Below are 9,942 nucleotides of genomic sequence, written 5' to 3'. Positions count from 1 at the left end.
TCCTTGCGGCTCTGAGTAAGATAACTGACAGCATTACAACTTTATTGGATGTTAAAGTTGATACTGTGCTGGCCGCAATCCGTGAACAGACGTCTCGGATCCAGGCTCTGGCGACACGGGTGGGAGACGCCGAGATACGGATTTCAGGCGTGGAAGACACGGCAGGTGTATTGCAGGCGAAAGTGGCTCGACTCGAAAAACAAGTAACTGACATGGCAGACCACATGGACGATTTAGAGAACCGCAGCCGCAGATGTAACCTTCGCCTGGTCGGGCTTCCCGAGGGCACGGAGGGAAATGATGTTGTCGCCTTCATGGAGTCATGGCTCCCCTCCTATCTCGAGCTCACAACTAAAAATGGGAAGATCAAACTAGACCGCGCTCACCGCTCTCTAGCACCGAGGCCGGGCCCCAGCCAGCGCGCCAGACCCATCATTATGAAGCTTCACAACTTTGCTGATAAACAACGTGTGATGGCCGCAGCTCGGCGCCTGGCTACGCAGCCGAACCAACCAACAAGTCGGATCAAAGTCTCCTTCTTTAATGATTATTCAGCGGCGGTAGCCAAGAAACGCAAGGCTTTCGACGAGGTGAAAAGCTGCCTGAGGAAGAAGAATGTGGATTATGCGCTTCTCTACCCCGCCACACTGAGGCTGTTTGCCAACGGCAAGGAGAAGAGATTTAACACACCGGAGGCAGCTGCGTCCTACGCGGACTCGCTGCCCTGAATCCCCGTAACCACCGGAGTACTCCTTTTCTTCACACTATGCCTTAATTAACCGGTGTGAGTACTTGCCGAATCTAGGCGTATATGACTCTTTTTTTTCGTCCTCGCTGCTTATAAGCGACCAGGTGAAATCTTCCACCCCATCGGGCACCGGACGGACTGTGTTTTCGTCTATGGGTAGGCGTGAGTTACGCGCGTGCAATGCCCTTCGGCTTCCCCGACGGGCAGGAGGAGATTGGTTTTTCCCTACATGTTTAGTAGGGCTGTTGCCAAATCACTGTTCTTTGAATGTTCCGTCACACAGCTCTTTCATGCCTTTTTTATTTTTATTTTATTTATTTATTTTTTCAACCAGGGTGTGGTGAACCCTTTGGCTCAATATGCTTTGTGTGATACATGAATAAGTCTAATAATGAGTAGGCTGCGAATATGCACCTGGAATGTACGAGGGGTTCACAGCCCTATTAAGAGGAGGAAGATATTTACTTGTCTAAGAAAGGACGGTGTAGATGTTGCTATGTTACAAGAGACACATCTTGATAATAATGAGCACTTGAAGTTGCAACAAGGATTATATGGACAAGTGTTTTTTTCATCCTTCACTACAAGAAGTAGAGGAGTGGCAGTGTTGATTAGGAAAAATGTACCTTTTGTAGTAACTGATTGCGTTAAGGATCTGAAGGGCCGCTACGTGATAGTCAAAGGGATTTTGCAAGGCCAAAATATCTTATTACTGAATGTTTATTTTCCACCTGCCCACCCGACTACCTTTCTTACCAAAATGTTTCTGGAATTAGCCCCATTTCTTCCTAACTCTACCGTTATTATTGGTGGTGATTTCAACTTAATGTTAAATCCGCTTATGGACAGATTTCCACACAGCATTGCAACTCCTTCTCCTCAGGCCAAAGCGCTTCACGCTCTATGCGACGAGTTTGGACTTGTGGATGCTTGGAGATATACTCACCCCTCCAATAAGCAATACACATTTTTTTCGGCTCCGCATAGGTCCCAAACTAGAATTGATTACTTTTTTCTCCCGAAAACTGACTTAGGTTCAGTAGTATCGTGCGACATAACAAGTATAATCATCTCAGATCACGCTAGGGTAATCATGGATCTCGATCTTAAAGCTGCGCTTCATAGGTCCCGCCACTGGAGGCTTAATACCATTATTCTTAAGGATGAGGAATTTACCTCTCACTTCTCTGCAGAATTTAAAGCGTTTTTGGATATCAACACCCCCTCAGCTACTACTGCCTCTGTTTTGTGGGAAACATGCAAAGCTTATGCGAGGGGCCTAATTATTTCGTATTCTGCGACAAAGAAGCGACAACGGATGGAGGAACAAAAATCTTTAGAGAGCGAATTGATGGATAAGGAGAAAACATATATTGCCTCCCCATCACCACCATTATGGCAAGAAATAACCGCACTCAGGTCAGCGCTGAATTGCCTTCTTACCAGAGATGCAGAGAAGAAACTTAAATACACCAGACAGAGGTTCTACGAGCATGGAGATAAGGCCGGTAAATGTCTGGCGTACTATGTTAAGAAGCGCGCAGAATCGAATACCATTGCAGCGATATCTGATGAAGGTGGCCACAAGGTATATGAAAACAAACTGATAAATGACTGTGTTAAGAAGTTCTACGAAGCCTTGTACTCTTCTCAACAAGTCCCGGAGGGGGAGCAGCTGATGCATAATTTCTTCACCCAATTCGACTTACCAAATTTGTCAGAGGAACAGAAGACTGCCCTTAACAGCCCTATAACTAAGACCGAAGTGTTTAAGGCTATTAAATCACTGCGAAGTGGAAAGTCGCCAGGGCCTGATGGCTTCTGTTGTGAATTTTATAAACAGTTTCGGGATATTATTGTGGAACCGCTTCTTGATATGTTCAACCACTCCTTCATTACGGGTGAATTCCCGCAGACACTGAAGGAAGCCAACATTTCCCTAATTCTAAAGAAAGGGAAGTGTCCTGATTTGTGCGGATCCTACAGACCTATAGCCCTCTTGAATGCAGATAGGAAACTGCTTTCTAAAATTCTGGCCACCCGCTTAGAAAATTTTTTACCTGTGCTGATAAGGGAGGACCAGACAGGCTTTATAAAGGGTCGAAACTCAGCCACCAATGTTAGACGCTTACTGAACGCTATTGTAGCTTTCAAGCAAAAATCTATTGACGGCCTGGTGCTTTCTCTCGATGCGGAGAAAGCATTTGACAGAATTGAGTGGTCTTATTTGTTGTATACTCTGGGCAAATTCGGCTTAGGGGAGAATTTTATAAAATGGGTCAAAGTTATCTACAATAATCCACAGGCAGCAGTCCTGACTAATGGACTTAGGTCTGATTACTTCAACACTCATAGGGGAGTTATGCAGGGCTGCCCCTTATCGCCCCTTCTATTCGCTCTGGCCATAGAGCCTCTTGCTGAGGCCATAAGGGCGACGCCCACAATACGTAGTTTAGAGATTGGACAGCTGTGTCATAAAATAACCTTATACGCGGACGACATCTTGATTCTTTTGACTAACCCTGTAACATCCGTACCCAGTCTCATTGAGGTGATTGACAAGTTTAGCCGTTTCTCTGGCTATAGAATCAATTTGGCTAAGTCAGAGGCCATGCCTCTCGGTACTCTTTTCACAATGCCGGCTACTGTTCCTTCCTTTCCTTTTAAATGGTTTCCTAATGGATTTGTGTATTTGGGGATCTTTATTACCCCGTCTCTCGACCAATTGTACAAAGCCAACTTCACACCCTTATTTGGCAAACTCAAACAGGACCTAGAGCGGTGGGCGTCACTTCCTGTCTCCTGGCTAGGACGCATTGCCCTGATCAAAATGAATGTGCTGCCCAGGCTATTGTATCCTATCCAAATGATCCCCGTCTTGTTCTCTAAGAGAGTACTGAAGGACATAAATGGTTGGCTCACCTCTTTCATCTGGAACAAGCGCAGACCCAGACTCAAGATGGCAGTGTTGCATCTGCCAAGCTCCAGGGGCGGCTTGGATCTACCTAATATTAGATTGTATCAGCTTTCTGCCCATTTAAGATTTGTGAGCGACTGGGTTAGGGGTAAAACCTTAATCTGGTCGGATATTGAGACAGCTCTGTCACAATGCAAACTGAGCGATCTATTATTTTGTAATGATTTTAACGGAATTAAGACCCTTTGTACAAATCCTGTAACAATCAACACCCTAAAAGCGTGGCGAATTGTCCGCCGTCTTGAGGGAAGATCGAGAATAACATCAACCTTTACCCCTATAATGAATAACCCTGCTTTCCCTCCGGGTTCTTTGGACCCCGGCTTTCAACGATGGTCTGATAAGAATATTAAGTCTCTTGGTGACCTTTTCTCGGGTGGTGAACTCATGTCGTTTGAACAACTTGCCAACAGTTACGGCTTGCCTAGACAGGATTTCTTTCGTTTTTTGCAAATACGACACTATATCACTCACAATACAACCCTTGCTGAGCACCCTGAAGTATCTGATGTTGAGAGGGTTTTGTTTGGGCAACAGCTGACGGTGTCTCTGAGTTCATTTTACCATGTGCTTAATGCTTTGACTACCACTGATGCGCAGGGGATTAGAGGTGTGTGGGAGAGGGAACTGTCGGTAACCATAGATGAAGATAAGTGGGATACCGTTTGGTCTCTCGCAAAAAGGATTTCAATTTGTACTCGGACAAGAGCAATCCAATTTAAGATTTTACACAGATTACACGTATCCCCTCACCGCAGACACCTCTTCAGCCGCTCTCTTTCCCCTGTGTGTCTTAAGTGGAAAACTGATGTAGGGACTTTAACTCACTGTTTTTGGTCCTGTTATAAGCTTCAAGAATACTGGGCTGACATTACAGGTGAACTGGGGAAAATCTTCCACGTTGATATAGAGATGGACCCTTTGTCCCTGATTCTAGGTCTTCCAAGTGACCGCCTAAAAGCGGCGGCCAACAAAAGATTGTATAACACTCTAACATTTGCAGCCAGGAAAAATATCCTCTTACAATGGATCAACGATAGGACTCCCACTGTCTGTGGCTGGCGCAAAATAGTTTTTGAACTGATTCCTCTGGAATACCTCACACACGTTATACACCACAGTGTGGGTCAGTTCTATGGGATGTGGCACCCCTTTTTGGACTATATTGGACCGGACCTTTCCGCTATCTTATTCAAAGGACTACTACACTCGTGATCACCACCCGGGCGCTGTAAGACTGACTCACCACCTCTTGTATGTTATATTTTGTATTTTGTATCTTGTATTATGCCTTATTTAAGAGCTGTTGTGTACGTTTTGTGTTTGTACTGTTTTGTTGTTCTGTGTCTACTGTCGAGACACTGTCGTGTTAAAGGAAAATCTGCAATAAAAACAATGATGAAAAAAAAAAAATGAAATTAAAAATAAATCAATGGTAAATGGACTGGTTCTCATATACCACTTTTCTGCTCTTCTGAGCACTCAAAGCGCTTTACACAACTTGTGCATTCACCCATTCACACAAGCACATGTTCATAGTGCTTTCTAAATAACATTCACACTCCACTGGATGCATCAGAGAGCAATTTGGGGTTAGTATCTTGCCCAAAGATATGTGGCATGCAGACTAGGGGAAGCCAGGAATCGAACCACCAACCTTGCAATCAGTAGATGGCCATTATTACTTTGATCCCAGCAGAATGATGGACTCAAAGGTAAAACTGGTGGAGTATTGGAGCATGCGTAACACACACACTGGTTGTTCTGTGGTGAATGACATCTGTCCATACAGTTAGGTGTAAATACCTCAGAAATAATCCCAACACGAAGCAGATGTGACTGAAATGTAGCTTTGACAGTCACAGCATGTCAGACAGCTGCAGCCCGCTTGCAGGGTTGGGGTCCTCTGCAGGAGGAAGGAGGCTTGCTCAGCCAGGTTATCAGCAGTAATCTGGAGTATTGCTTCTGGTTCAGTTTAAACGAGTTCCTCTTCATCAGCCACTGATGAAGAGGCTCGTCACTGCACTCAGAGGGTCAGGGTCGACCTTTCTGTCCCAACCAATGACTGTAGAAAACGTCTCTACAAAACATCTCTATCGCCCCCTGGTGTCTGTCTGCAGTATAGGTCATAAACCCCGCCTCCTCCATGTTAGCGGATTGGGACTGGGGCAAAGCTGGACTGGGACAAAAAATCGGCCCGGGCATTTTGACTAGAGACCAGCCCACCAGGATAAAGATTGAAAATGTGACGTCATTCAGGGGTAAAACCGCAAAGGATTCTGGGAACTGTGGCAAGAGGTACTAGCGCACGCAGGCTTTCAATTGAACTCAGTTACACAGCGATAAAAAGAAACACAAAAATGGCAAGAAGCTGTTGTATTATTAACTGCAATAGCCGGTCGCATGACAGCCACGGGAAGCCGACGGGTAAAGAGATCTTTTTTTTTTTATCGGATTACGTCGTTGAAGAGAAATTTTTTAAGCCATGTTTCCGAAGTAAGAGCCGACGGATGGTCTGGATATACCAAATATAACGTCTCAGAACACTCCAGCTCACAGGTTAGTCTGCTCCAAGCATTTACACAAAGGTCAGTCTGCTGTTGTAGTTAATGCGTCATTTTTCTTAACATAATTGGTGATATAGGTTACAAGCAAGTCTGGCGCTGAACAGAAATTGTGGCGCTATGCTCCTTTGTTTATTGTGCATAAATAGTGAATTGTCCTGACACAATATTGCGTTTCGCTTCTGTTATTATGGTACATTGACAAAAACATATACTTTTATTCACAGGATAAAACAGGTTTTTTGTATCACTAATTGCCCAGTGCGATTACAACATACAGTATTATTGTCACTGCTACATTTCTGTGATGAACCAGAAATTATTTCCACTACTAATTAATTACCATTGAGCTCAAAGGTTATATTAATAAACGGTTAACGAACGTGTATTTATGAAGACGATTTGTGAGACTGGTAAACTTATGATACGTACGATGGTCTTTACTTTCTACACGGTGCATTTCAAGGTCCTGCACCCATCCGTCGGTAAACTGTACCTGGGCTTGTTGCAGTGACCTGAAGTTACTAAACTTCATGAGTGTATGCACTCACTCCAAGAACCGTATGATTATAAATATGAGCGTGGTGAAGTTGGGCAGCACACTAACGTCTTTTGTCCCTCTGTGTGCTCGTAAGGGTCTGACCCTTTCACTCCTTTGATTTTTTCCTCGTATCTTTTCTTTGTCTTTTCGTCGAGTCTGTCTTTGTACGGACCGGCATTGTTCTCCTTTGTTTTGTACATTCCTTTTTTGTACGGCAAAGAAAAAACAAGAAGGTATTGGAACCGGAGAATGAACGTTTTGCGGTGCTGCAAGTGCTTGCATTTGATGCGGTACTTGTATTGTTTTGCCACGAGTTCCCGGCATGCAGTGCGCGAAAATCACGTGATTGCTAAACAAGGGGGCGGGTGCATCCGGCCTCCTCGGCTGAAATTGGTCCAGCCCAGAGTCGATCATGACCAATTGGCCAATCCAACACCTTTCGTTATATATACCCTTCCTAAAAAAAAAATTTAAAAAAAATCCATCGGCCCATAAAAACAAAAAATCGCCAGCGGTCCACCGGGCAAATGCCCGGTATGCCCGATGGCCAGTCCAGCTATGGACTGGGGTCAGACTAAAATAAATTAATTCTCCTCAGATAAATTTTTTCAAGGGATGCAATCTGCCAATTTAGTAAACTGTACTATAGTGATGGGCAGATGAAGCTTCATGAAGCACTGAAGCTTTTCATCCAGTTGCTTCATCCCAGCGCAAAGCTTCTTGAAGCTTCATTTGCTCTAGTAGGACACCTACTGGACGTAAAAATATTAGTTGGCATGAATTTGAAGAGTGTGGCCTTTTGCACACAGCCTGTAAATGTCAACAACAAAAGGAGTGTGTAAAACATCTATATTGTAGTGATGGCAGTATACTGTGTATATTTATGCTGGCATTATGGAAAATGATCATTTACTCAGTCCTGGCTGCATGCCAAATATCCTTGGGAAGCGTATCTGTAACCGGAAGGTCGCCAGTTCGATCCCCGGGATCTCTGTCCTGGTCGTTGTGTCCTTGGGCAAGACACTTTACCCTACTGGTCATGGCCAGAGGTGCCGATGGCGTGATATGGCAGCCTCGCTTCTGTCAGTCTGCCCCAGGGCAGCTGTGGCTACAACTGTAGCTGCCTCCACCAGTGTGTGAATGTGAGAATGAATGAATAGTGGCATTGTAAAGCACTTTGGGTGCCTTGAAAAGCGCTATATAAATCCAATCCATTATTATTATTACTAACCCTGTGTTTGCCTGCTGGTGGCGCCAGTGTCCGGCAGCCTCACCTCTGTCAGTGCGCCCCAGGGTGGCTGTGGCTACAATGTAGCTGCCATCACCAGTGTGTGGATGTGTGGATGACAGGATGTAGTGTGAAGCGCTTTGGGGTCCTTAGGGACTGAATAAAGCGCTATACAAATGCAGGCCATTTACCATTTATTTACAGTTAGTTGTTATCGGCATATTTCATTTACTGCTTTCTTTTAATAATTTAGCACTGAGTTCTGAGGACCTGCTTCAATCTGCAGTGTTTAATTCATGATGACAGGAAAGAATCTTTGATGAGATGAATATAAAATAAAATGAGATAAATATGAAATAAAATGAAATCAAATGAAATAAACATAAACATGAAATAAAATGAAATGCAATAAATGTAAAAAGAAATGAAATAAAATGAGATTCATATGAAATTGAATGAAATACAATTAGATAAATAATATCTAAATTATATAATATAAATATAAAATAAATTTTAAAATGAGATGATGATGAGATAGCCGTTATTTGTCAGTTGCAGTCGCCCACAACCGAGAAGACAGACCTTGCAGACCGTACATACACAAACATCGCATTGGGGAGACACGTCAGGGTAGGTAGCAAAAGAAAAAGCAGAGAAATGTGTAACACAAAAGGGTAAAAAAGCACAGATATCATCACACCATAACACAATAAAACACAGACAAGCAACATGGGAGAATATTCTAGTGTGTACTAAATAATAAAATGAATTAGATAAATATGAAATTATTTGAAATCGGTTGAAATAAATATATGTTTTTATATCAAATAAGATCGTGGTTCAAGAGTCGGGAGTTCGTCTTGTAATTGGAAGGTTGCTGGTTCGAGCCCCGGCTCGGACAGTCTCGGTTGTTGTGTCCTTGGGCAAGACACTTCACCCGTTGCCTACTGGTTGTGGTCAGAGGGCCCGGTGGCGCCAGTGTCCGGCAGCCTCGCCTCTGTCGCAGAGCCTGTCAGTGCGCCCCAGGGTGGCTACAATGTAGCTGCCATCACCAGTGTGTGAATGTGTGGATGACTGGATATGTAAAGCGCTTTGGGGTCCTTAGGGACTAGTGAAGCTATACAAATACAGGCCATTTACCATAAATATGAAGTAATTTGAAATACAATGAGATAAATATAAACTAAAATGAAAACAATTAGAAAAATATGAAATAAAATGAAATGGAATTATATAAATCTGAAATAATTAAAAATACAGTGAGTTAAATACAAAATAAAATGAGATAAATATGAAATGATTTGAAATTAAATGAAATAAAATGAAATTAGATAAATATAAAATCAAATTCGGTAAATATGAAATAATTCGACTTCCACCCAGGTGACGCCCGGCGGCTGCCAGTCTTCAAACCTGCAGGGGGGAGGACAGGCGCTCCAAGCCCAACCGCCTCCAGGAGGTGAGTGTCAGGTGGAGCAGGAGCTTCATTCCCACTGAGGAGAAGGAGGAGGACAAGGAGCTGCTGAGGAAGCCCGAGCTGCTTAATGCAACTCACAGAAGGAGGGAGGGGGCTTTAATGTGAGCCATACCCCCTGCTGGGTGCTAGTTAGAGGGGCGGAGCTTAGAGGAGCTTGGAGATGTTTGTGGGTCAGGTTCTCATGTCTGAAACACATGCTCCTCCTCCTCATCTTCATCTCCTGCAGGAAGTCTCTGGGCGGAGCTGAGCTGGGTGGAGCTGACCCACACCTGAGCAGGTTGTCTGTGAAGGTTCTCAGTCATCCAGGTCATCGTAGTCTAAGGAGCTTGGAAAGAAAAGCGTCTGGACTTCTTTAAGTTGCTTGAAGATGCCCCAGACACTCTCAGCTTCCTCTCATGTTCCCGTTT

The sequence above is a fragment of the Rhamphochromis sp. 'chilingali' genome (genome assembly GCF_963969265.1).
Source record: "Rhamphochromis sp. 'chilingali' genome assembly, chromosome: 2".
NCBI classification, from domain to species: domain Eukaryota; kingdom Metazoa; phylum Chordata; class Actinopteri; order Cichliformes; family Cichlidae; genus Rhamphochromis; species Rhamphochromis sp. 'chilingali'.
This window is presented reverse-complemented; position numbering follows the sequence as displayed.